Genomic DNA, 24025 nt, shown 5'->3' on the forward strand with positions numbered 1-24025 from the left:
AAACAATTAATTCATGAAAACTTGGCTTATCAGGCAAATCGGGCCGTGCATTGTAGGCTGAGAAGTGCATTCTGGCTACTAGGTACGACATATATATATATATATATATATATATATATATATATATATATATATATATATATATATATATATATATATATATATATATATATATATATATATATATATATATATATATATATATATATCTTGAGGTTATCTTGAGATGATTTCGGGGCTTTAGTGTCCCCGCGGCCCGGTCCTCGACCAGGCCTCCACCCCCAGGAAGCAGCCCGTAGCAGCTGTCTAACTCCCAGGTACCTATTTTACTGCTAGGTAACACGGGCATTCAGGGTGAATGAAACTTTTTGCCCATTTGTCTCCGCCTCCACCGGGGATCGAACCCGGAACCTCAGGACAACGAATCCGAAGCGCTGTCCACCCGTATATATGTATATATATATATATATATATATATATATATATATATATATATATATATATATAAAAGAATGGGGGTGGTAGGAGAAGATAATATTAGTGTTCAGTGAGAAACCACAAGGTCTCCTCTGAATACTTTTTATTTTCTTCTCCGAGGCTATGGGTCCCCACATTGGCACCAGAGGTGGTACCCTCACAAACTTTCCCTATATATATATATATATATATATATATATATATATATATATATATATATATATATATATATATATGTATATATATATATATATATATGTATATATATATATATATATATATATATATATATATATATATATATATATATATATATATATATATATATATATATATATATATATATATATATTAGATTAACGACCTGTCTGAAATACTGTGTGTGCTAGTGGCTTTACAAGAATGTAAAAATATCAATATTATGTAATCTCACAAACCCATTGTACCGTTTTGTAATTAAATTATTATTATTAAATCAGAAGCTAGAAGATGGGTTTGGTGGCCAAAAAAAGACCTGGATATTTCTGAAGTAACAAAGAATTGTCTCATTTGCTTTAAGAAATGTCAGAAGTCCCAGGCCCCAGTACTTTCCTGGCCATACACTGGGTAACCCTGGTCTAGACTTCATATACATTATGCAGGACCGATGGATAATATTGTGGTTGGTGTTGTCGTTGATCCTTCTTTATGGACAACCCAACCCACAACTCGGTAGAGTGCTTATACTTTACCAGGAGATCACCCTGGGCGCTTCTGGCTCTTGGAGAGGGGCTCAACGTCACACGTTTAGGGGATGCGACTCCAACACTTAGCCTCGTTGTCACGTGCACACACGCACTCGAGCCGCTGTGACTCCCCACTCTCTCCTTAGGTGATATGATCTCCTCAATCCCCTTTGACTTATTAGTATTCCGTTCTACCCTGTCCACAGCTGTGGTTCTTGGTTCTCTCTCTCTCTTTCTTTCCTACTTCCTGGGAAGCCTCACTAGGACAAAGGCAAACACCAGCAAATTTGAATACATTTACTGGACAAAGCATATACACAATACATACACACATATAATCACTCTGGGAGCAGTCCTCCGCCGCCAGTCAGTTGGGTCCAGGCGGTCGACGGGAGAGAACATGCTGCTCGTCCCTCCAGCTATCTCTCTCATCTCCGTCCTCTTATTTAGGCTTCCTGCCTTACCAAAACATGTCATACGTATCAATAATCATTCGCTATGATCACTGGGCACACGATTAATTATCGGCAATCACTGTAAACTTGCTAAATTTGGGCTTACCATAATAAGATCTCATGCAGGGCGCTCTCTGACGGGGCGGCGACACTGTGGGTACCTCAGGCTACCCACAGAACTGCCTTAACTATCCCCTCAACACCTTCTGCAGTTCCTGACTTGAGCTGGCACGCCTCCTAACTTATTCCTCAGTCGAGACGTCTGTCCATTTCCTTCCCCTTGAGGGTATATCAACTAGGGGTTCCTCTCTAACAGGGACAAACACGGAGTGCGGCTTCCCCTCGCGATTTCTTCAGCTCAAGTGGCTCAAGCTCCTCTCAAGCGAGCCTCATGCCTCCAGCAAATTCTCCACATCTTGTGTCAAGTCATTGACTTATTTTCTTATTCACTGCCCATTATCTTAAATTGTCTATCGAATCCAACCATTTATTTTACATCTATATCTTCACCTCTATATTTCCTAGAACTTCTAGTCAGGTCAGGGCTGATAGAATAATTCTCAAAGGGGAGACTCTTTTTTCGGCTGCCTGGGATCATAACAATAACAAATATTACCTGATGACTGTGGATTCATACACAAAATTTCTGGATGTTCATGTGTGTGTAATTTCATGACATCGTCTGTAACAAGTGAATTGCTCAGGAAAACATTTTATAATTTTGGATTGCCAGACATGGTGGTGTCAGATAATGCTTCTTATTTTGTTGTTTGGGAAATATAGGATTTTTTTTTATAAAGAATGGTATTAAACCTGTGACACCTGCCCTCTATAATCCTTCTTCACATGGTCTGGCTGAGAGCAGTGAGAGCCTTGAAAGAAGAGTTACAGCGATTTACGGAAGGTACTATTAATACAAGGCTTTGAAGATTTTTGTATAATAAAAAAAACTGCCAATGCTACCACTGGTAAACTCTCCTTCTGAATTACTGTTTAATATGCAGTTCAAAGTGCACATGGAAGCAGTAAAGGCAGATCCAGATAAAGAAAAATCCATATCTACCTTGGCCAATCAGTTGGCTCAGGGAATGGATGTGTTGTTTAAAGAGGGGGATGCAGAATATGCAAGGAATTTTGTAATGGGTAAGCCTTGGGTAGAAGGGAAAATTATTGAAGTTCTGTGCCCCCAGGAATTTAATCGTGCAATTGCAGAATTTTGGCAATTTTAATTGGAAAAAGACAAGTAGATCAACTCCTGCAAAGGTGCTCGGGGAATTTTGAAGTCTCATCGTGTGTGGATGAGGCAACTAGTGACACCCAACCTAACAATGAAGGGGTAGCACCTGCAGGAGACTGGGAGGCAGGGCAAGGATCAACGAAGGGAAATGTGGATACAGCTAACTCTATGGACTCAGGAGTTAGTAATTCAGAAGAAGGTTCCCCCAAAAGTAACGGACTTGGGGCAACAGTTGAGAAAATCAGGAAGAGTCATACAACTGCCTGATAGACTTAACCTGTAGGGGTAGAGTTTATTTAAAAGGGGAGGAATGTTAGGTTGATACCTGGTTGATACCTGGTTGATGGGGTTCTGGGAGTTCTTCTACTCCCCAAGCCCGGCCCGAGGCCAGGCTTGACTTGTGAGAGTCAAGCCCACCAGGCTGTTGCTTGGAGCGGCCCGCAGGCCCACATACCCACCACAGCCCGGTTGGTCCGGCACTCCTTGGAGGAATAAATCTAGTTTCCTCTTGAAAATGTCCACGGTTGTTCCGGCAATATTTCTTATGCTTGCTGGGAGGACGTTGAACAACCGCGGACCTCTGGTATTAAGATAGAATTAAGGTATTTTGTAGGATTAATTACTATATAGTAATTTTGTAGTACGACATAGGTTAGGTGCATAATGTTTCGAGCAGATGCTCTTTTGTTTTATAAGCACTGTAAATAGTAAGTTATATAACCTATAACCAGTGACGTCATTGTCTGTGTTTGTAAATAAAGGCCACGTGGATCACACGTTCGGACTCCTGGTTCAACCTTGACGCCGAGCGGACATCTGGACACCTCCTCCACCTGGGAGCCGCCGGATCACGTCCTGTTTTCGCGTTTTGGCTTTGCTACTGCCGCTTGCCATCCCTCTTCAGCGGTCCGACTGTACGACGCCTGGCGCACACATCACCTTGGGTCATGGGATTGTTGATAGATTTTTTTTTTTTTTTGACGTGTTGTGGCTGGTTCTCCCGGCGGTGTGACGGTGTTCGGGGGCCGGCTTGGCCGAGAGGTGCCGGGGGTTGGCAAGTCTTGGTGGGCTCCTGGTGTGCCCTCAGTCGTGGTGGGCGGCCGGCTTCTGCTCTGCCGGAGGACACTGGATGACTTTTTGCGTTTTAGTTGGGGGCCGAGTTTTGGTTTTGCTACCTGGTGTTCTCTGTGTGGGGCGGGGCCGGTGCTTGTCACCCTGAGGGACTCCTGGGGCTCCCCAATCATCTGCCCGTCTGTGCGTTTATTTGCCGTATGGCATATTAGTTTATAGTGTTTGGCGTCACTCGTTCCGCGATTTGGCTTGGCGTTCCACCTTTCCGGGCTTCGCGATTAACCCATCACGGGTACGCCGGGGCGCATCCGAACCCACGATCGTCGTCGCCCCTAAATCAACAACAACAACACGTTCGTTTCTCTCCCCCACTGAACTATGACAGTGTGGCTGGGTGGTTGTGTGCACTGGGTGTAATTATACAAGTGTAGCTACACCATGAGAGCTATGCTCGGTGTCCCGTCTTCCCGGCACTCTCTCTTATAATGCTTTGAAACTACTGACGGTTTAAACCTCCACCATTTTCTCACTTTACTTCTTCCAACCGTCTATGAAACCGTCTTGTTCCAACTGCCTGTCTGTCTGCGAAGGTGAATTTCCATATATTTCTTCGACAGGTTTGTTTGTTTAGCTTAAATCTATGACCTCTTGTTCTTGAAGTTCCGGGTCTCAAGGAATCTTTCCTATCAATTTTATAGATTCCTGTTACTATTTTGTATGTAGTGATCATAACGCCTCTTTTTCTTCTATCTTCTAGTTTTGGTATATTTATTGCCTCTAACCTTTCATCGTAGCTCTTTTCTTTCAGTTCCTGGAGGCATTTACTTGCACCTTTTCCAGTTGGTTAATGTGATTATTAAGATATGTGTAACATACAACCGCTGCATATTCCAGCTTAGGTCTGATAAAAGTCATGAACAATTTCTTCAGTATTTCACCATTCATGTATTTAAAAACAGTTATGAAATTGGAAAGCATAGCATAGGCTCCTCTCAGTGTTCTTTATGTGGTCCTCTGGTGATAGTTTTCTATCTACAACCTCCCCTAGATCTCTTGATATTAATTTTGTTAAGGTTTTTCACATTACTTATAGGTTGTGTAACCAATTTTCTCATACTCTATATTCCATAACATGGTACTTATTCACATTAAATTCCATTTACCAAGTGGTGTTCTATCTATTTTGTCCAGGTCTTCTTGAAGGGCTTTTGTATTCCTTCTGGTAGGTCGTTTATGTTGACAATGAACATTACCAGCTCAAGACCTGCACCCTGTGGGACTCCACTTGTGACATTTCTCCAGTCCAATACATTGCCTCTGATTACTGCTCTCATTTTTATGTCGGAAAATGTTTCATCCATGTTAGAAGCCTCCATGATGCTCCTCCAACATGTTCCAGTTTCCAGAACAGCCTCTTATGTGGAACTCCGTCGAAACCCTTTTTAAGGTCCAGATAAATGCAGTCAACTGCAACGGACGTAAGTTCGAACCCTCATCACGGCCCTTGTGGATTTGTTCATTTGATATATCACGCTATTGTGATATCTGTGTGACATGGTCAATTTTGCCCGAGGTATTGAATGTCAAATATCTCTTATTCTTTCTTGGTGAATATCAAATCAATATAAGCCAGGTGAGGTTTTCGAATCTACAGGTCCAAAAGTACTCTGTTCTAGCTTCATACACATCCCAGTCTATGGATTTCAAGTTAAAGTCACCAACTACCAGCATTCGTTATTTATCTTTATCCGCTCTTACTATAATCTTTCTCATGATTATTATGAGGCCCTCTGGTTTATTGTCCAGCTCCTCTTTTGTCTATGTGTTGCATGGCGGTGGACTGTGTGCACTTATAATTGTCAGTTTATCATCCTAACTACAAATCTCCAGTGCTATTATGCCAACTTCTTGTGGATTGATTATCATTAGTTCAGTTACCTCTGGGTCAATAGCCCTTCTGCAGTTTCCTTTGTTTTCAAGTTCTTATGTTCTTAAGTTCTTATAAACATCAGTTGTAAGTGTAAGAAGATGAGTTCTGTCCAGCCTTCATCGTCAGTGTTATGTGATGACCTTGTCAAGTATCTCCATCTGGTTCAATAAAAGTTACTTCTACTGAAGCCTTGTTGTGTCTTATGCTCAAACTTTGTTATTATAGAGTTTCCCACCAGCTGGTGTCTGTTGATTGTCTCCATTACCTTGCAATGTATACATAGCTGACACACACTAGCTAGTGCCTCCTGCCTTGTTTAAGATTGGTACATTCACAGTCTTGAAGATATCATGAAGTTCTCCCCAGCCAGCAAGCAACGTAACTACACCGTTTTAAACGTTATTAGAACGTTTTAACAATACTGTAGCAATGTCAGAATTGTATAAATAACATAGGGAGGTTGTGTGTTGGCTGAGGGGGGTGTAACATCAGATTTTTCTATCTACTCTGTAATGGTGTGCAAGTAAGGCAAAGTAAGCAAGAAAGGAGGGGAGGAGGAGGAGGGAAGAGAAGAGAGGGGACAGATATGGATAAAGTTGAGGGGGAACTCATCTCTCTGGCAACAGAAAACGAGAGGCGCACGGGAAGAGTGGAGGTAGGAGGAATGAAGGAGTATGAGTGAGTAGGGAGAGTAGACAAATTGATGTTCTATCTATGATATTATACTATACTGATGTTAATTTTACTTTACATATTTAAGTATAAGCTGCCACCACCTGTCTCCTTCGCAAACTAAATCTTAATTCCACTTAAACAGTGCGACAGAAACACTGCTTAATTTCTCCCTTGTTCATCTGTTATCTCTAGCCTTAACTCTTGCTTGAAAGGACATTGATTCAAAAAGAGGACTGAACAAAAGTCAAGCTTGTTATTCTACACATACACATTTATTGAATCAAATTATTTCAATTTCCATAGTTCTTACTATTTAACGTATTGACATTCTATTATTTTAACACCATATTGACCAAATTAAAAGGGGGGGGGAGATCACCCACTCCATACCCACCCACACCATACATGGCTAAATGGTTCAGACTCCACTAGCTCGTCACCCCTAAGACACACTTCTGGTTTAAGACAATGCATAACTGAACTCTCACCTTCTCAACTCAGACGGATGCACCCTGACGGGTGACTGGCAGTCACCCGTCAGGGTGGGAAGACTGGCTGGTCACCTTCTCTCTATGCAAGGTGATCGCTAACTAAATCTACCAGCCACCCCTAACGTGTCGTGAAGGAAAGCTAACTCTCAATATATTAATATTTAATTAATTGACTCGAATTACTTGAAGGACCTTACCCTTCACCCTATTTTTACTGAAAAGGGAAACAGATAAATAAGCAATAGAAAAGGACTGAAATACCAGTGCCTGTGAATAATGTAACCATTAAGAATTATTCCTTGAGTATTAATGGACTGTAGATTAAATTACTATTCAAGAGGCAAACTTTCCCAAACTTCACAAATGGGGGGAGTTAATACCAGAAGCTGAGCAACTCCTTGTACACTTCATCGAGGCTGGTTCTTCCTCGAATAAAATTAGTAACTCTTACTAAGATATATAAATATGATAAACATTTGATAATTTGGTTAATAGCAAGAATAAATTGAATAATGGTTAGATAAGAAAATTGTTCCTATCTAAAGTTCATGAGGCTATGAAATTATACATGACTTCCTATATCATGTATATAACATATATGGCAGGCGATGAGTCACAATAACGTGGCTAAAGTATGTTGACCAGACCACGCAATAGAAGGTGAAGGGACGACGACGTTTCGGTCCGTCCTGGACCATTCTCAAGTCGATTCTCAAATTATTATTAGGTTTCAACTGTTCATAAGTAAGTAATAACTAAATTGAAATAATCTCAGCTGCTTAGCTGTAACAGTGAACGGAGGTGCGGTGTCATCTGGGACTTGCTGGAACACGTGATCCACTAGCGTAGTGTGGGAAATTGTTGCACTCACGCCAGCTCCAACACACGCTGGAAACCCAATAGAGTAAAAATTGTCTACACAAATTAGACTATGCCATTACAGTTCAATGGAAGGGACAATTTAAATTCCTTGCGGACGTACTTGGCGTTTGGGGAGGTATTACGACGTAACGATTGACTAAGTGTATAGTACATATATAGTGAGCTCCTATAACAATACTAGAACACTTAACCTGCTGGTTGTCCATCGATGCAATCCTTGGATCGCTAATGGAGTAGTTGCACACTCCAAGGCCGATTAATAGGAAGGGCTTATTGCGTAATTGATGAAAGATTCGCCTCTCCCTGGACTAATGGCCGCCACGTTGTCAAGCGTCGTCCAACCGCATGGCTCGCTGGCGTCCGACTTCTCTCCTCCCTCAACCCCTCTCTCGCGCATGTGCGACATATTGGTAGAAACCGAAAATTCTTTTCCAGGTAATTACTCTACTTAATACGTCAATGAGAATAGATGCAATTATAGGAAGGTAAATATTGTTTCCATTCTCGCTAATTGCCAATAATTATGAACAGTGTTCGTATTGAACGAGAAATGGAGAGAAGTTCTGTTTCCTCCATGACGGTTTAAGATAACAGATAAACTGTTATATAGTGATATTTTAGTTGATAACTCGTTGTTATTGAATCACAAGTTGTTATATTATCAGGTGTTAATTCTTGTAAAGAATAGTGATAAAGGTTGAGAATATTATTCAATTCTCTGGCATGTTGACAATAATTATGTCTTGCTGGATATTATCTGACGCAATACTATCTCTCGACGTAGGTAGAATTTTAGTAAATGACGCGCAGATAGAAATTAGTAATTTATATTAGTACTACAGTTAGTAGAGTTAATAAATACTATGTTTAGTATACAATAGTGATGTATTATGATACAATAAGGATGTATCAGTGTTGAAACTTTCCAACACAACGCGGGGAAGCTGTGTACTCTTCCCTCATGCCCAAATAAAGACTGAGAAGCAAAACTAACCCTTATAGAACCCAGGCTGGTCCTGCAGTACACAAGGCCCTCCTTATTAAGTACTGCCGTGTTAGCAGATTGAAGCTAATCAACACCTCCCTCGTATCATTATCACTTCTCACGCACACACACACTTACAACTCACAATTATACATGAAAGAGTGCAAAATACTAGCACTGTTACATATCCCCCTATCTCCCCCAAAATGAAGCTTTTTGTAGTGGGATCCAATCAAGATTGAATCACACTCGAAAACTTTATTTAGTGGATATATAAAATAAAAAGTAAGAATAAACATATCAACAAGGTGCATAAAAAATACAGGAAAATACATCCTATCTAAAGAAAATTAAAATAATGTGACAAAACTCTAGCTAAAATATTTCTGTTCAATTTTTACTGGGTTTAACAAAATTGTTATTTCAACATTTTCCAGTAGCCTAAAATGTCTTTTGAAAGTCTCTGAAGATGTGGCACCAGGAAACACGATTTGCAGGCAGGAATGAGGGTCGTAGCAATGCTTCCCAATTCATCCGCTTCTGGATGCTGCTCCTTCAGGCGGCACAACAACGCTGTTAACCGGGGTCAGAGCCAAGAGCCTACTAGGTGCACTATACCGCTTTTTCGACAGCCCCCGTCACGTCAGGGTCAGCCCACGCCGAGCATCTACTGGCCAGCGTTTTTGGGGTCCTGGCGTGACCATTGGGGCGGCAATTTTCGCTCCCAAACTACAGACCCGCGCTGCTCTTCCAGCGACGTCCTTCTGCCCACATCCCTCGACGGAGTCTTCGGTCTGTACTGTCACGCTGTCTCACACACGGCCACAAGATGAAGTGTCTGCCGGCAAGTGGCAGGCAATGAAGGCAACCGTGCTGGTCTGGACACAGCGTCCTTGCATGTAGTGCTCCCAACACCAAGCACGAGACCAAGTGCCAAGTGTGAGCATCATCTTGGGCCACACTAGTGACCAATGACCATCACTACGGGGCCGGGTGTCAAGTGTCACAGGCTGATCGGACACGGTGGCCCAGACCACTTGCAGAGGTCTGCTTCTTGTTTCTTCTTCCTTCTCTCTCCTTTCTTCTTCCTCCTCTCTTCTTTCTTCTTCCTCCTCTCTTCTTTCTTCTTCCTCCTCTCTTCTTTCTTCTTCCTTCATTCTCGTTCATCCAGTGGGGTCGTCGACAGGACAACCTGGGGGTCCACTGGGGTCCCAGGTCGTCAACAGGACAACCTGGGGATCCACTGGGGTCCCAGGTTGTCGACAGGACAACCTGGGGGTCCACTGGGGTCCAATGGGGGTCGCCTGGAGTTGGTAACTGGCAACATGGGGTTCACTTGGGTCGTCTAGAGGATGACAGACAACCAGAGTCCACTGTAGTCAACTTGGGGTCCACTGAAGGTTGCCGTGCGATGATGACAGGCAACTTGTGTTAAATTGTTGATGGACCGATGGTAATAGACCAAACTGGGGTCGTTGTTCTTCGCAACCAGTGGGGGTCGTTGACAGGACATCCTGGGGACCGCTGGGGTCCTGATGGTAGAGGGACATCGTCATCTGGGGTTCAATTTGGGGTACCCCGGTGATATTGGTATCTACTGAGGACAGCCTGAGAGGCGGAACCTCCATAAGTGCAGACTGGGGTCGTACTTAAGACGTGACTGAAGGTGTCACTCTTGAAGCCTCTGTGTGGGGAACGACCCGAGGGTCGTCCCGGGGTACGTGTGGACATGTTCATAGGCACCGGAAGCAGTAGCACGTCGCGCTCACAGTGAGATCTAGGCGATACGCTGTTTGAGCGCCCCCGCACCTGCAACCACCTGCCTCTGCATTATTGCAGCTACATGGGACCACCGTTTTGAGGCATCTGACTTCACAACCACCACAGTGATCCAACAGCATGGATTCAACAACAGCCAGAGATGCAGAGCGCTAGTAGCACCTGTTGCTAACCTGCAAGGCCAGGGCCGCTTGGTCGGCCCAGACGAGCATACTCTCGTGGTAACCCTACCTGGGGCCACATTCTTATCGTGGTAACCCTATCTGGGGCCACAGCCATCTTCCATCCAAGGCAACACCCAGGCAAACTAGCACACACTTCTTTTCAGGCAACGACGGCTCTTCCTCTCGACGTGTTCACGGTTTAGATTACAGCTTTATCACTGAGATAGCGTGCAAAGATACATTACCCTAGTGGGCCAACCCGTACTGCCACCCTGAATAAAACCAGGGACAGCTGGATGGCCTAACTTACGTAATGTGTATTGCCGTGTATAGCACTCTTTCTCTCCTCTGCTAAACATTTCTTCCTCTTCAGGCCGGGACCTACCCCCTGTGCGGTGAAAGTGCAGTGGGGTATTCGTCCTTTCCTCCCAGGTGGGGCCACAGCACGTGCTTGCGCCCTGTGTCTCCCTGCCTGGCTTGTTTGCTATGCCGATCCACTGCTAGAACCTCGTGATAGTGCGAGTCAACTAGCAGTGGGGGTTGCCCTAGAGTAATACCTTCAGGACTCACGAATACCTCGTATTTGTGCCGAACCGGGTTCAATTAGCCTGCTAGGAACCTGGAATTACGCCTCTGACAACCGAGCTCCAACCCACAGCTCACGAGCCTAAGATCCACAGCACCACGGAGATCACAGCCACCCAGCTGAGTCAACCCACCACCAACACCTCCTCCACCAGACCACTACCTCACCTAAAATGCACTGCCTTCGCCTCCTCTACGCTCTTGATCCTCCCCCTGACCCTGACGGAATAGGACAGAAAATCTACATGATCACCCAGACTCCTTACACCTCCATCACCCGCATTGACAAAGGAATAAAGCTCTTTCTACCCTCTGATCTGACCTCTATGCTTGCCTCACCCCCAAAGCCCGAACAGGACTACAGACACTAGGACTCACCCCTGCACTGACACTGGAACAGAAACATAATTGCACTGCTGTTGCCTTCAACGTAGACACCACCCTCCTCTCCACGATAACAACTTTAGACAAACAACGTACTGCCGACATCGGAAAAGCCAACAACATCATCATAGAAGATCTCTTCCACCCACCAAACACAAAGATCCTCAGAATCCGATGCTCCTCCCCCACTGAAGCTGAATCCCTCCTCACACATGGCTTCAAAGCAGACCACATTTCCATCCCACATTACAACCTCAAGATGAGCACATACCAATCCATTACACAATGCTTCAAGTGCTATGGATTCAACCATACCACCAGGCAATGCACGGAAAAGGAACAAGCCTGCTCCTTATGCGCCAACAAAGGACATTTCTGGAAAGACTGCACAGAAGGTTCACGATGCTGTATAAACTGTGGTGAAAACCATTCTGCCATTCACCACAATTGCAAAATCAGGGTGCAACTCATCAAGGCAATGAAGAATAAGACCCCAAACACACTACCCCAATATCAGGCCCAGACAGCACGCCAGCTCTATCCCCAAAACCTCACTAACCAGCTTCACCGCCCCAACACACTTCCCCAAAATGCTCAAACAATACCCATCAACCCTCAAGGTAGAGGTGCCCTGCTCCCCACCCCCCCAGGTTTCCCACCTCTCCAAAACCACACCACCAGCGGACTCCATCTCGCACACCACCATACTCAGGCCCCACCTCCCCCCCCCTCACCCACCAACAGACGACACCCCGAGAATAGTGGCAGCTATCATAATAGCACAGATATCAGCACAAGGAGACACGAGGAAGGCAATTTCCAACATTCAACAAATCCTACTAGCAAACAACCTCCCTCCCATAGTCATCCCTCCCAGTTTGGCGTCACAACCAGTACAACCCCTAACACCTCCCCCCATCACCCCACAAGCACTTACACCACCACCACCACCCCTTATTACTCCCCAGACATCAAACCCAGTATCACCCCCACCCCCTATCACACTCCAGGCATCAAACCCAGTACCACCCCCACTCTCGCCCCCACCCCTTATCACCACACCCCAGGCATCAACCCTAGTACAACCCCCACCTCTCATCACCTCCCAGACAAAAAACCCAGCACCACCCCCACTCTCTTCCCCACCCTCCATCACCCCCCAGGCATCACACCCAGTACCACCCCTACTCTCGCCCCCACCCCTCACCACCTCCCAGACAACAAACCCAACACCACCCCCTCCCCCCATCACCCCCCAAGCACCAAACCCAGAGCCATCTACACCCTCCCCTGACACCCAGGCCTATAACTGCTTCTCACAGACCACGCTCCCCATGACAGCTACCCCTCTTCAGTCAAAAAGGTTAAGCTCACCAAAACACAAAACAACTCTCCAAGTGAAAAGAACAAACTCACCAAAACAAAACAAAAAATTTCTGCATGCAAGACGAACAACCCCAATACACAAGAAAACCGACCCAGCACTAAGAAGGACATCAGATACCAAGAAACATGTAACCTCCCTCACCTTAGCCCACACGCCCAACACGTCAACTCACCTCACGCTAGCCAACCTAACGCCCCTAACCCAATACCACACAGGTACAAAGCCCAAAATCCCACAAAATCAGCCCCAAAACGTGTCTTTCTCAGCCAAGAGACCTAACACCTCCCCAGACCACTCCCTCACCCCTACACCAAAACTTCCTAAATTCATATCAGAAACCATGCAAAACGGATGTCAAACATATCTCCTACCCAAATCTGTAATTACCAAATCTATCTACACAACGAATCAATCCACACAGGAGAACCTCTCCGGTTCAAACGCCACAAACACTCCCCCATCAAGTCAGTAAACAATGAAAATCACACAATTTAACGTTAGAGCCTACTACAACATCAGACACCTAATAGCTAACTTTGTGGAGAATGAAAGACCGGATGTGCTGCTACTGAACAGCACATTCGTGACGAACTCTCACAAAATTAGACATTTTGGCTTCACAACCTACCAATCTCCTGATGAAGCACTGTTACGGCCCTCTCGGGTCGCAACCGGGTTCTTTCTCAGATGTTGATAAAGATAGGGTATCCGGCCCCAAGCTAGTAGTGACTTTCAAGGGATGTGATCCGTAACGTAAGTAAATTAAAGGGGGAAGGGAAAAAGTCAAAAACTTAATATAATATAATTATCACCATCACCAATAAATAAGATAAACGATTACACGGGGGGGGGGGGGGTATAAACACTATAATACAAGATGTAGTCTTCCTCTGAAGACCCTGGACGTTCACCGTGCCAAGCTCTTGGTGCTCTCGTGGCCTCACGACGAATCCTTCGAGAATCTTGAGTCTACCCCGGCCACAGGCCAGCCAAAACACAGTTCCACTGGGGGCACCGTCGTGGAGGCCGTCAACCACTAGTCCAGCAGATAGTTGGCAGGTTCCAAATCAGCGACGCTGGTTAGGCCACTCCACGAGCGATACTAGGGTCGCGCCCTAGTCAGGAGCCTCGTGTGATACCACAGATCACTCTCCTTTCCACAACACCCCAGTGGTTCAGCGTCTCCACCAGTCAGTCCCGGGTATGACAATCCTTCAACTGCCGCTTCACAGGCAGGGTAACACCACAGTGTTCATCCGGGGGGTGACTCACAGCTGCTGCAGCAAACACTTGGTGACGAGACGGCTGTCTTGGGTAGACTGACTCAGTTTCCATTACAGCAGTCCCAGGTCGACTCTGCAATCAGACACGTCATCAGTAACAGGGACACACAAAAGCACCTCACTTACAGGCTCAGACCCAAACGCCTACCTATCCACTCCATAGATGGCGTTGTTGTCTGAGCACCACCTCACCAGAGGTCAGCAGTGGCTGTGTTGTGAGCTGAACAGGACTGGAAACTGGCCCTCGTGGCCAGTACACCTCGTCCTCACCAGGTGTCGTCGTCCATTTGGAGGGGGTTTCGGGATGGCGTGGTCGTCACTGCTCCAGGCTCGGACGTTGGGCTCGGGTCCGTAACAAGCACACGAAGGGGTTGCTATTCTGATAAAGAACACCTATAAACATGACCTCCTCACTACCAAATGGCAGCACAAACACTTCCTAGCAGTCCGCATTCACACTCAACACGGGCAGATGATCATTGGTACCAAATACATTCGTCCAAACTTAGGTCTCCCCCTCCAGGACCTAAACACTCTCTTCAACCACATACACATACCAGTCTTCCTCCTAGCAGACCTAAATGCAAAACACCAAACATTCAACCATCGCCAACACAACATGCACGGTCAACAACTACACCAACTCCACCAAAACAAACTCCTCACCTTCCTTGGCCCTGACTTCCAAACAACCTATGCACACAATGGAACTGGGAGACCAGATCTAATCCTCACCAACAGAGCAGGCACCCACCTCCAACACTACATCACACCCGGACCCCTCACTGGCTCAGATCACATACCCATATCACTCACACTCTCCAGCAACCCCATACTCATCCCAGCCACCCCACAATATGACTATCAAAATGCAGACTGGGAAGCCTTCAAACAACACCTAACTGCCAGCACACAGCCCTACAACTTCCAAGACAAACCACACACAGACATAGATTCCCAAATCCTCACCATCCAGAATAACATCATACAAGCAGCTGATGCTACCATTCCAAAAACTACCCACAAAACCAGATACTCCTTTTTTCCTTCGATCAGAACAAAAAGGCGACTCTCCTGCTATCACAACAGATTCACCCACAACCTTCACAGATACAATCAAGTAAACACAGACCTCACTATACTCAAAAACCACATACTCAACAGCCTTGACCAAGACCATGCTAACCGCTGGGAGAAACTCATACATAAAGCTGAAATACAAAGAAAAACAACTCCACAACAATTTTGGAACTTCATAAAGAGGATCAGGGGAAACTCCTCCTCTTCTGCCTTTACATACATCACTCACAACAATCAAAACTACACTGATCCCTCAGAAATAGTAGGCATATTCAAACAACACTGGCAGGACATCTTCAATCCCCACCCCCCACAGCCAACAGCAATACAAAACATAAACAGAGTAGAAACATGGATACGACACAACCCTCATGCCATCACACACTACCCTACCATTGACCTCACGACACTAGACGACTTAGAAAGTGACCTCACAGAATCAATACTACCTGAAGAAGTTAAACTCATGCTCAAGAACACCAGACGTAAAGCCCCAGGAGCCTCTGGCATTGGCCAAGCTCTCCTCAAGCAACTTCCAGACCCCCTAATCTTTGCACTTACAGACGTCTACAACGCCTCACTAGCATCAGGATATTTCCCAAGCCCATTCAAAGAAGTCACAGCAATCCTCATTCCAAAACCACAAAAATCCCCGACAGACCCCAAGAACTACAGACCGATCAGCCAACTAGAGACATTAGGGAAAGAATACGAAAAACTCATTAATCATAAACTCAGGAATCACCTAGAACACAAAAACATATTGACAGACAAACAATTTGGCTTCAGACAACACCGCTCAACACAAGACGCACTGAACATAATAACAAACTACCTCTCCATAAATAAACACCAGAGGGCCAAGACGGCCCTCATTACAAAGGACGTCGAAAAAGCTTTTGACACTGTATGGCACGACGGCCTACGTTACAAACTCTGCACTCTATTTCAACTATCTGACAACATGCAGAGGCTACTTTGCAGCTTTCTAACAAATAGAAAGATGCAAATCAAGTTCCTCAGCAAGCTGTCAGGTTATTTCAACCTAAATGCAGGGGTCCCCCAGGGCTCAGTTCTTTCACCAACCTTATACATACTCTATATAAACGACATCCCTGACCCAATATACTGGACATCAATGACCCTTTGCTACGCTGACGACGTAACCCAACTGATCACAGACTATACTATTAACGCCCTCACACGGAAAGCACAGCAAGAAATAGACAAAGTCACCCTCTGGGAACACGACTGGCGAATAAAAACAAACCGCAACAAGTCTAAAATTACATACTTTTTCTACAACAAACGACGCAACCCTGACCCAGTAAAACTCTACTCTCAATCACCAGATGCAACCCAGATCCCAAGAGTCAACAAAACCACAGTACTTGGACTCACACTAGACTTTAACCTTCGCTTTCACACACACATAACACCCAAGAAAGCTATAGCCTCAAACGCTCTATCAAAACTCTACCCACTCAAACATGCCTCCCAAGCCACCAAGCTCTATTTATACAAAACACTTATTCTCCCACTCCTAACATATGCACCGATCCCACTCACACTTGCAGCACCAACAAATAGGAAGAAACTCCAGCGTACCCAGAACAGGGCTCTGAGATGGGTGTTCGGTACCCATTGGCAGGACTTCACCACCAGTGAGGCCCTGCATGAGTGGGCGAACATCCCACCTCTGAACATAACCTGGGATACTATGGGGAAGAAACAGATTGGCAGAATTCTCACCTATCATGACAACTACGACACGTTCCTCAGAAACGTCCTAAGCAGACCCAGGCATACGCACAACCTCTTTAACCTGATCGACGATCCACCTCCTGCTCCGTCCTTTACATAACCCCTCTCCTATAATATCATTACTCAAATCACCAAACTTCCAACTATAGCCTCCTAACTCTTCTCCCCCCTCTTTAGGGGGGGACCAACTAGCTCCCGTTTTCTGGTGCCTTGGGTGGGGCACGATGCTGATTAACAGATCTAAGACCACATCTGGTGTGAGCCTCCAGGGCACACCCAGCTGAGGGCTGCTGTCTCCGTGGGTGCTCAGAAAAGACGAAATGTTGTCACAGAGATCTGATTCCTTGCCTTCACTGCCTAGTCTGGTCATAACGATTTCAATGCCATGCAGCTGGGTCTAGCCCTGGCACTTTACCTCATACTGAAAACCCTTCCTCTCACCCCCACTAATTCTTCCCCTATCCCCACTTCCACGCTCACCCATTAGGGTATCTTGACCTATATTTAATTCATTCAATTCATTCCAAAATTTTATTATTCACACAACTTCAACACCATGACTGGACGCGGCAAGGGAGGCAAGGGACTCGGAAAGGGTGGCGCCAAGCGTCATCGTAAGATGCTACGTGACAACATCCAGGGCATCACCAAGCCCGCTATTCGTCGCTTAGCTCGTCGTGGCGGCATCAAGCGTATTTCGGGTCTCATCTACGAAGAGATCCGTGGCGTCCTGAAGGTGTTCCTCGAGAACGTCATCCGTGATGCTGTAACCTACACGGAACAAGCCAAGAGGAAGACCGTCACTGCCATGGACGTGGTGTACGCTCTGATGCGCCAGGGTCGTACCCTCTACGGATTCGGCGGATAAGAGCTTGGCTAATCCATCGATTCCACCCACCACCACCTCAAAACGGGACCTAATTAGGTCCCTATACTTTTTTACTGAAGGGCTTAATAGACGATAGCATAAATTGTTTTGATATCAGCTAGCACATTGGGTCTTATGAAATCTATTTTTTATCCTCGCATGCTTAAGGGGACTCTGATTGGGGAGGGAGGGGGGGGGGGGGAAGGTTTGTTACATTATATACTAGCAGAGCAGGATCATTGGTGGTGGGGGGGGGGGTGAGAGAGAGAGAGAGAGAGAGAGAGATCTTTCCCAACTCTTCCTTTTTACATGAGTGAGCTGCCCGTTTTATTCATTTTATCCTTCTCAGAGCTGTTTTGATAGTATCCAAATGATGGTAAATGAAAAGGGAGGACACGAATATCTACCCAGAATTCAGGACTGGCAATCGATATGCATGTTTGAGTGCGAATCTTTTTCTCTCTCAACTTAGGTATACGTTTATGTCGTACCTAAAAGCGAGAACCACACTATTGGGACAAGTATGCAAGGCCCAATTTTCCTAACAAGCACAGTTAATTTTGTTATTTTCGAACATTTCTTTCCAAATTGGTTTATTCAATTAACAGTATTATATTAAGATCATGAATTGCTGGGTTAGGTTAGGTTAGGTTAGGTTAGCTTAGCTTAGCTTAGGTTAGGTTAGGTTAGGTTAGCTTAGCTTGGGTTAGCTTAGGTTAGGTTAGGTTAGCTTAGCTTGGGTTAGCATAGGTTAGGTTAGGTTAGGTTTGATTACATTTCTATGTTAGATTTAACTCAAATTCAAAACAATTGCAGTCATTCGGCTTGTTAGTCAACTTGCCTCTAATAGGGGCAATTTGTCTAACAAGACTATTTAGTTTTGCGTGCATATATATATATATATATATATATATATATATATATATATATATATATATATATATATATATATATATATATATATATATATATATATATATATATATATATATATATATATATATATATATATATATATATATATATATATATATATATATATATTATAGCTTCAAGACTCCGAACCAATATAGAAGCATCAAGAGGAAGTGCTTGTGTTATGGGCCAATAGGCCTTCTGCAGTTACTTCCATTCTTATGTTTTTATTCCCATTGGTTCGTGTTTTATCTTGTGTAAATGTCAATCACCTCACCCAAAACTTTGGTACCATATCACTTCACCCATGTATATATATATATATATATATATATATATATATATATATATATATATATATATATATATATATATATATATATATATATATATATATATATATATATATATATAACTGAAAACTCACACCCCAGAAGTGACTCGAACCCATACTCCCAGAAGCAACGCAACTGGTATGTACAAGACGCCTTAATCCACTTGACCATCACGACCGAACAAAATGAGGTGATAGCCGAGGCTATTTGAACCACCCCACCGCCGGCACTCGGATAGTAATCTTGGGCATAGCATTTTACCAAATCACCTCATTCTTAGGGGCACACGTGAGGAACACAAATGCGAACAAGCCAGAATGGTCCCCTGGACAATATGCAACTGAAAACTCACACCCCAGAAGTGACTCGAACCCATACTCCCAGAAGCAACGCAACTGGTATGTACAAGACGCCTTAATCCACTTGACCATCACGACCGGAATGAGGTGATTTGGTAAAATGCTATGCCCAAGATTACTATCCGAGTGCCGGCGGTGGGGTGGTTCAAATAGCCTCGGCTATCACCTCATTTTGTCCGGTCGTGATGGTCAAGTGGATTAAGGCGTCTTGTACATACCAGTTGCGTTGCTTCTGGGAGTATGGGTTCGAGTCACTTCTGGGGTGTGAGTTTTCAGTTGCATATTGTCCAGGGGACCATTCTGGCTTGTTCGCATTTGTGTTCCTCACGTGTGCCCCTAAGAATGAGGTGATTTGGTAAAATGCTATGCCCAAGATTACTATCCGAGTGCCGGCGGTGGGGTGGTTCAAATAGCCTCGGCTATCACCTCATTTTGTCCGGTCGTGATGGTCAAGTGGATTAAGGCTTCTTGTAGATACCAGTTGCGTTGCTTCTGGGAGTATGGGTTCGAGTCACTTCCGGGGTGTGAGTTTTCAGTTGCATATTGTCCAGGGGACCATTCTGGCTTGTTCGCATTTGTGTTCCTCACGTGTGCCCCTAAGAATGAGGTGATTTGGTAAAATGCTATGCCCAAGATTACTATCCGAGTGTCGGCGGTGGGGTGGTTCAAATAGCCTCGGCTATCACCTCATTTTGTCCGGTCGTGATGGTCAAGTGGATTAAGGCGTCTTGTACATACCAGTTGCGTTGCTTCTGGGAGTATGGGTTCGAGTCACTTCTGGGGTGTGAGTTTTCAGTTGCATATTGTCCAGGGGACCATTCTGGCTTGTTCGCATTTGTGTTCCTCACGTGTGCCCCTAAGAATGAGGTGATTTGGTAAAATGCTATGCCCAAGATTACTATCCGAGTGCCGGCGGTGGGGTGGTTCAAATAGCCTCGGCTATCACCTCATTTTGTCCGGTCGTGATGGTCAAGTGGATTAAGGCGTCTTGTACATACCAGTTGCGTTGCTTCTGGGAGTATGGGTTCGAGTCACTTCTGGGGTGTGAGTTTTCAGTTGCATATTGTCCAGGGGACCATTCTGGCTTGTTCGCATTTGTGTTCCTCACGTGTGCCCCTAAGAATGAGGTGATTTGGTAAAATGCTATGCCCAAGATTACTATCCGAGTGCCGGCGGTGGGGTGGTTCAAATAGCCTCGGCTATCACCTCATTTTGTCCGGTCGTGATGGTCAAGTGGATTAAGGCGTCTTGTACATACCAGTTGCGTTGCTTCTGGGAGTATGGGTTCGAGTCACTTCTGGGGTGTGAGTTTTCAGTTGCATATTGTCCAGGGGACCATTCTGGCTTGTTCGCATTTGTGTTCCTCACGTGTGCCCCTAAGAATGAGGTGATTTGGTAAAATGCTATGCCCAAGATTACTATCCGAGTGCCGGCGGTGGGGTGGTTCAAATAGCCTCGGCTATCACCTCATTTTGTCCGGTCGTGATGGTCAAGTGGATTAAGGCGTCTTGTACATACCAGTTGCGTTGCTTCTGGGAGTATGGGTTCGAGTCACTTCTGGGGTGTGAGTTTTCAGTTGCATATTGTCCAGGGGACCATTCTGGCTTGTTCGCATTTGTGTTCCTCACGTGTGCCCCTAAGAATGAGGTGATTTGGTAAAATGCTATGCCCAAGATTACTATCCGAGTGCCGGCGGTGGGGTGGTTCAAATAGCCTCGGCTATCACCTCATTTTGTCCGGTCGTGATGGTCAAGTGGATTAAGGCGTCTTGTACATACCAGTTGCGTTGCTTCTGGGAGTATGGGTTCGAGTCACTTCTGGGGTGTGAGTTTTCAGTTGCATATTGTCCAGGGGACCATTCTGGCTTGTTCGCATTTGTGTTCCTCACGTGTGCCCCTAAGAATGAGGTGATTTGGTAAAATGCTATGCCCAAGATTACTATCCGAGTGCCGGCGGTGGGGTGGTTCAAATAGCCTCGGCTATCACCTCATTTTGTCCGGTCGTGATGGTCAAGTGGATTAAGGCGTCTTGTACATACCAGTTGCGTTGCTTCTGGGAGTATGGGTTCGAGTCACTTCTGGGGTGTGAGTTTTCAGTTGCATATTGTCCAGGGGACCATTCTGGCTTGTTCGCATTTGTGTTCCTCACGTGTGCCCCTAAGAATGAGGTGATTTGGTAAAATGCTATGCCCAAGATTACTATCCGAGTGCCGGCGGTGGGGTAGTTCAAATAGCCTCGGCTATCACCTCATTTTGTCCGGTCGTGATGGTCAAGTGGATTAAGGCGTCTTGTACATACCAGTTGCGTTGCTTCTGGGAGTATGGGTTCGAGTCACTTCTGGGGTGTGAGTTTTCAGTTGCATATTGTCCAGGGGACCATTCTGGCTTATTCGCATATATATATATATATATATATATATATATATATATATATATATATATATATATATATATATATATATATATATATATATATATATATATATATATATATATATATATAATATACAGAGTAAATCTACCCCAAAAGTAATGATTTATTTGTCTACAAAACTAAACTCTTTTTGGAATCATATGAGGCCCCTCCACTGAGGGGGGAGGCCTGGATGTTTATTGTCATGTGTATTCATGCTGCTTGCATGTCGTCGTTTATTTTGCCTTTGTTGTTTTCTTGACAGCTTTCTTTGCCTTGGGTGGTTTGGGAGATTTTGAAGCTCTCTTTATTTTGGGCTTTTTGTTCCCAACAACAAGCTGCTGCTGCTTCTTTTTCAAGGCTGTAGGTGGTTTGTTGCTTGTGGCGGCTTTCTTGGGAGTTACCACGGCCTTCTTTGCTGCTGTAGATGGTTTCTTGGTTGTGGTGGCTTTCTTGGGAGTTAGAACGGCCCTCTTCTCTGCTACGGCCAGCTTGAATGATCCACTAGCTCCACTTCCCTTGGTCTGAACAAGAATGCCGTCAGCCACTGCTTTCTTGAGAAATCTTCGGATGTAAATGGCGATCTTGGCAGCCTCGATTTTGTTGTTGGCAACAACGTACTTCTTGATTGCTTGTAGAGACGAGCCCTTACGGTCTTTGAGTGCTGCGACCGCGGCTAGAACCATTTGACTAGTTTTCGGGTGAGCAACCTGGACGCGAGGTTTCCTGGTGGTGGCCACCACAGCAGCAGCCGCAGCCTTCTTGGTAGGCTTTGCTTCTACCATGATGATGAACCAACCAAGGTGATGAGAGACGCTCAGACAGTCACGGGGGAATGATGCTGCCGCCGCTTGAGCCGAACCTATTTATGTGCCGGCACGGTACAGAAGCTGCAACCTGGCAACTCGTCCACCAATCACGACGGTTGGTTTTACGGCTCCGAAACCTGGATCCCATATCTTCTCTAAAATAGAAGCATTTGTTCATGTTCTTTGTAAAAGTATCATAAAGCAGGACAGATGAGACAAATATCATAAAAACTGAAGAGCAGATGAGCACACACATGTATGTATTACAAAAGAAAATCCACAAATTCATTAGAAATTGGCAGGGCAGGCTGAGGAAGTAGGTAGATGTAAAATGTCTGTAAATGGCGAAAGAACATAAACCCAAGACTAAATAAACGATGTTAAATATCCATGCCAAGGAGACAAAAATATGTTAGGATACAATTACCATTAAGACACCACAAGCAGGTCCGTATCCTGCCGTGATGACTTAAAGAGTTGGTTATTAGCCACAATGTGTAGGCAGTCTCATGCCAACGGCCATACCACGTTGAGAACACCGCTTCTCGTCCGATCAGCGAAGTTAAGCAACGTTGGGTTTGGTTAGTATTTGGATGGGTGACCGCCTGGGAACACCAAATGCTGTTGGCAATAATGTTTTTTGTTTTGTTTCGTTTGTTTTTGTTTGAATGGCTGGCTCCACGGGAAATTCACGGAGTTGTGTGGAATAAGGCCTGGTAAAATGAATTAATAAGTATGTCATGTTTAAAACAAACTCGCTTAATATAGATAGTGTGTGAGGCTTTATACAAAAACAAACAACCAAAACAAAAAATGTTGTATATATATAGCTTAATCCGGGTTTGAACTCGCAACTCCAAGAATACGCATCACTTATACACTTTACCACTGGACCACTGCAGGACACTTGATGCTGAGGTATCAATTTAATGACGTAAATGCCATTTCCACAAATAAATGATAATTTAAAAGT

The 24025-nt window shown here is 44.8% G+C and overlaps 1 non-coding gene across 1 annotated transcript; it reads left to right on the forward strand.

Moving 5' to 3' along the window:
- The first annotated feature begins 23563 nt into the window (after positions 1–23563).
- LOC138367926 (5S ribosomal RNA) lies at positions 23564–23682 on the forward strand. Its single transcript, XR_011229483.1, has one exon. It is a non-coding gene; the product is annotated as a 5S ribosomal RNA (ribosomal RNA).
- Positions 23683–24025: the final 343 nt, after the last annotated feature.

The sequence above is a fragment of the Procambarus clarkii genome, chromosome 23 (genome assembly GCF_040958095.1).
Source record: "Procambarus clarkii isolate CNS0578487 chromosome 23, FALCON_Pclarkii_2.0, whole genome shotgun sequence".
NCBI lineage: Eukaryota > Metazoa > Arthropoda > Malacostraca > Decapoda > Cambaridae > Procambarus > Procambarus clarkii.